Source organism: Magnolia sinica, chromosome 12, assembly GCF_029962835.1.
Source record: "Magnolia sinica isolate HGM2019 chromosome 12, MsV1, whole genome shotgun sequence".
In the NCBI taxonomy this organism is placed as follows: Eukaryota; Viridiplantae; Streptophyta; class Magnoliopsida; order Magnoliales; family Magnoliaceae; genus Magnolia; species Magnolia sinica.
Genome location: NC_080584.1, coordinates 16911350 through 16917349, shown reverse-complemented (window position 1 = coordinate 16917349; position 6000 = coordinate 16911350).

Genomic DNA, 6000 nt, shown 5'->3' with positions numbered 1-6000 from the left:
TTAAACAAGAACTCTCGTTGAACAAGACCCGAATGACAACCTTATAAACATGAGGCTTGAACTTCCTAGCAATTATATTAGTCCTTAAATACTTAGGATGATCAGATTTCAGAATTTCAAAACCATATCCCTACGAGGCATTCGCGGCTTAACTCAATTTTCAATCCTGAGTGATTACCAAAGGACTCACTGCTTTGACCGAACAGATGACCAGGATCCATCAGAATTAGGAAAGGATACAATGTGTTGTCTGCCCTGGTCAGGCGGGCAATCGACGTATTGGGTTCGAGCCTACCACAACTGACTTTCCTTATTAGCCCAATCATAAAGAATAGATTATACCACCCTTAAGTAAACTTTATCATCAAACGCTTAGCAAAATAATAATGATTTGGACATTTATTCCCAAACCTTAAGGGTAGAAACTTTTAAGGGAGGTAGATCAATATGAGCTAGGCTGATATAGTTATTATATACCCTAACACGTATATGAACCTGAAACCAACAAGACTAAGCAAAATGAAATAATACGACCTTTACTTAATACCCTTAGGTAATTTCGGGGACGAAATTGTTCTTTAAGGGGGGTAGATTATAACGCCCCGGAAAAATTCGTACAAAGACCCGAGTACCACCTCAGGTAGAAATCACTTAGGACCAAATCCTTTAGAAATTAGACGAGAATTAACTAAGTGCTAAGAATTAACTAAGTGCTAAACTAGATTACCTGTGAAATTAGCACTAATCACTTTAAATACGATCCGTAAGACCCAAAACAAGTAGAATCATTAACACTACTTTACCCTGGAATCTAGGATCAATCTCTAAACCCAATTGCTTTCGGGAGCATCATGAAACTCCGTATCGGACCGGTACTGCACATCGAAAGTCCGATTGCTCCAAAACTATATAGTTATGACCGCATTACTGGACTTGACAACCACCTCGGAAATCAAGTCCTAATAGTACCCAGAAACGCACAACTTGAGCCCGGAACGAAGTGTGTGAGAAACGCGAATATCTTTAGGAAATGAACTAAAACTTAAGTGAATTGAGTCATTCACTTGCAAGCCAAATCTAAGGATTCAGACCATCGGAATCTGACCCAATTACACCCTCAGATTAGGAAAAATTTCCAACACATGTTAGTGTACTTGTGGCCCTGATCGAATACCAGTGACCATTGAACTGAAACTGGTCCTCCGTGGTCGATCTGTAAATCTGATCAGACCAAAAACTTAGCCTGACTTTAGATCCAATGTCAGGAAACTTAAGTCAGGCTGCATGCAGAAAAGGGGCCTCCAGATGTGCCCCGTTGAACCGAAACAGTCGACTTTTAGCTATAACCTAAGTATACCATGGCCTTGGGGCCATTTACATCAGTCCTGGGCCTATATAAAGACTTAAACCCACCCCTCTCTCATTCCATACGAATTTCAGCCCTAGGAGAGAGAAGAGAGAAGAAAGAGAAGAGAAGAGAGAGAAAGTGGGAGATGTTCCTGGGATTCGATCCCGCCACTCCACGTGCTTAACCACTGCTTCCGTGTCGCTATACCGGCGATTCCGACTCCGTTCTTGGGTAAGAAATCCTAACCCTAATTTGTTTTAGATATTCAAATAGAGTAAATGGTGGAATAGCTAACCTATTTCATGCTTTAGTTTGTTGTGGTGTCGTAGACAAAGACTTAGTATTTAAAAACTGAGTTCGTTACGAGTCTACCGGCAAAAGGTGTAGACTCTAAACGTTTAGGTTATGGTTTTCAAGGCTTTTAATGTCAGTTAATGATTTATGACTGACTTGATCGCTATCACATGCTTAGATATGATGTTTCCCGTGCTTTACACATATATATGAACTATGTTGAATATGGTGTATTCCATGTGTTTGTTGATATGATTGAATGAGTATGGAATTTGAATTCATGCTGGCCATGATTATTCATTGTGAATATATGGCTTTCATACATATGACAACTCCTTAGTGAAAGGATTTGCCCTAACACCTGTTATAACCAACATATGTCACGTAGGTTGAAGTGTGTAGTCTAAGTACTTGTAAAAATGTCTGAATGAATATGGACTTTGGATCTGTGCTTGCCATGATTATTAACTATGAATATATGCTTGTTGTGTATGTGGCAACTCCTTTGTAAGAGGGTTTGCCAGGATATATGTTATAACTAGTCTAATACATGTATGTTGAAATGTGTAGTCTAAGTGTTTGATAAAATGCCTGAATGAGGAAATGCTTGTTGGAATGTATCTAATGAGGGTGTTGAGACAGGATTCTCAATCCCCTTCTCTATAATTACAGTTCCCTTTATGTAACCTATCTTACTACTATGTGTTGTAAGGATGAAATGCCTATATAAGATAACATGTGTATTATATGTTTGTTGAAATGCTCAACTAAGATTTATATTTAGATTTGGTTGTCACATGCTATCATTGATTATCACTTATGAATGTTATCGTTTGAGGTGTGATCGGGGCTACGATGTAGTCCAGGCAATCGGTAATGATTCTCGAGTAGTGGCTGAGGTCATTTTGCCACACAAGATACGTTCGATGAATCCGAGGTGTATGATGATTGTCGACAATGGTACCATGTCGATTAATTCAACATACACTCGTACCAGTCGAACTTGTCTAATAAATCGATTGGCCTATTGTGTGTTTACCATGTATGAACACTACTGCTTGAATCTAAGGTACCACTTACCAATGTAAAGCCCGTTAAACCTTGGTACCACGATCCGCTAAGACTCATAAGCCGGGCATGTTATTATGGGACATCGTAGTCGAGCTGTCGGCCTACGCTGGGGTGACGAGCCTCCCCGTAGTGACCAGTGAGCAACCCAAACTCATGAGCTGAATACGGTGGTATGGAACACTATATTCGAGTTGTTGGCCTACACTGGCGCAGCCTAGCTGTAGTCCCCAGTCGGGTCGGTGACGAGCCTTAAAAAATAGACTGCTAGTTGATAGGGCGTTGGTGGAGTGACCCCGAGTATGAAATAGGCCTACCCCGGCGCAGCTTGGCTGTGCTCCCCAGTCGAGTTAGTGACGAGCCTTCGAAAATAGACTGCCAGTTGGTAGGGCGTTGGTGGTAGTACTTGCCTATCGTATGTGACTGCTAGGATTGACGACCGTAGATGGATCAATGTTTGGGTATATGATATAAAGGGAGGTGCCTTAGCTTCTCAATCCTGCTGTATGAAAAGGCCTAAGTAAGAACTCTGTAATCACGATCATACATGCATTGCATGTGCTTTGGCGAGGAAGTGCACAGAGGAAGGGGTGCATGTCGCGATTGTAAGATGTTGTCGCAAGAGGGAGTGTAGGCGAGGGCATGCATCATTATCACATACCATCCTTGCATTAATAAGAGTACTTAGAACCTGATTGTTGTGTTGCTTTATCATTACCGCTTAACTGAATTGATAACATGTTAACCTTTGCTTTATAGCTCCACTGAGTTGATCACTCACTCCCACGTCACGGGACGGTGTTTTAAACACCAACCAGACCCTGTTTTAGTTTCAGAAGCCGAGCCAGACTTTTATGATGATGAGGGTTTCTTCTATATGCAGCTATCAGGCGAGTCTATGTAGACCATGTTCTGATTGACGGGGTTACAGGGATGCTGATTAAATACCATTACACTTGTTATTTTGTACTTTTGGAACACCCATGTATATTCATTTTGTTCATTTTTGGAGTATACATGTATATATTTAACCTGGTAACATGTCACACTCTGAAGACTTACAACAGTTTATATATTTTATATATCTATCACAGTCTTCCGCTTACGTAATTTAACAGTCTCTGAAGTATGATATGTTGATTTGGTATAATCTCATTCATGTTTAATGCACTAATATGGACAACATTCAATCATCATTACCTATGTTGCATAAGTAATGCGTTGAAACTCGGGAGCTGAGCTTCTGCTCGACCCCCGATTTTCAGGGCGTTACACAACTAAAGTATACTAGGTAGTCTTATATATGCAATGCAATGCACAAGACCGAATATAGCATACGCTGTGAGTAAACTAAGCAAGTTTACAAGTAATCCAAGTATTGAACACTAGAAAGCAGTAAGTAGAGTTCTAGGTTATCTTAAAGAAACCAAAGAACTAGAGCTATTTTACTCAGAATTTCTAGCAATATTGGAAGGATATACCGATGCAAGTTGGATATTGAGTGCAGAGGACAACAAGTCCACTACAGGGTAGATATTTACCTTAAGAGGTGCAGCTGTATCTTGGGGATCAAAGAAACAAACTTGCATAACATACTCAACTATGGAATCTGAGTTCATAGCTTTGACTGCTATAGACAAAGAGGCTGAGTGGTTAAGGAATCTTCTATTAGAAATCCCATTTTATGCGAAGCTTATACCAGCTGTTTCTCTTCATTGTGATAGTGAAGCCACTCTAGTGAGAGATTATAGTGGTACTTATAATGGAAAGTCCAGATACATAAGTTTGAGACATGACTGTGTAAGACAATTGATTCAAGATGGAATTATTGCGATATCATATGTAAAGTCAAGTAATAACTTGACTGATCTTTTTACAAAACCTCTAACGAGAGATGTAGTAAGGACAACATCTAAAAGGATGGAGTTGAAACTCTTTATTTAAAGTTTTACCAATGAAAGAAATCCAACCCTAAATTAGAAAATCTCTAAATGTTAGGTTTAATGGGTAACAATAATTCACTGATAAATAAAAAGTTTCAGCACTAAATAAATTAATAACCTCATCCAGAATGATAGTGCTGGCCGTTTTAAAAGATGGATGAGTATTAAAATCTTAATGAAGTCTAGTTAAACAGGACAAGTGTTTTAACGGAAACACTGGAAAGATTTCACCTATGTGAACGTAGAAGTAGTGCTGCTTCTTATGAGAGTTAGAGTTATCTTAGAATCGTTTATGAAACAGGATAAGCACATGGCCATTAAAAGTGCTAAGTGAGATTATAAAGGAACACCTAACGCAGGAGCTATTATGTGTGTAGTAGTTTCGGTTATATCATATAGGAATAACTGGTTCAATGCTATCGCAACCAGAAATTTTGAAATAATTTTAAAATACTTACACTAAGGAAAGATTCAAATCACAAGATATTTTTCTTTATGCATAATAACTGTTATTATTCTGGCAAAATTTTCATTATTTTAAAAAACCAGTGGGGGATTGTTGAATATCAATGGTTTTTTAAAAAAATAATAAAAATGAAAATTTAAATTTTTCAAAATTTCGAGATTTTCCTGCCAAAACGCTTTTTGAATTTTTTGAATTAAAAAGTGAGGTGTGTGCGCTTTGTCCTACATCAAAAATGAGAAGAAATTTTTTGTGGTTTATATGTGGACTTGTGAAGAGTATTCTTACTTGGAGTTTTTGGAGGAGATGAAACACAGGTTACGCACTGGAACACACACACACACAGGTGCGCGCGAGCGCGCGCTCGGGCTCGAGCACTGGCACAGAGTGGGCGTGGGCAAGGGCGTGGGCAATGTGGCTGTAGTGGCGCTAGATGGCGCACTTCGCACGTGCGCATCGTGTCGTTGAGTGGTCTCTCCCTCACGACCTTACACGAACCGGCGTGAGACGGTGTGACCTCGGTGTGATGGGTCTAGTGTGATGGGTCTAGTCAGAGCCTTAGGGCGGTGTGGATCTGCAAATCTGAAATGAGCCTGGGTTTTATAGGTGACTGAGAACGGTCAGATCTTAAATCCGAAACGCTCAGCCGTTTTTAAAAATGGATAGCTACCTTGAAAGCCACAACGGTCCGAAAACGGACGGGATAGGATGATCTAATGGTCAGATCTTCTGATTTGACGACCTGAAACGTCTGAGATTAATGGATAACGGCCAGAAACGTTTTTCAAACGTTCTGGACCATTGAATATCACACAGCAACGGTGTTATACCTGATGCCTATATAAACTGGACCATTCCAGTCCGATTTCATCATCTCAGCACAC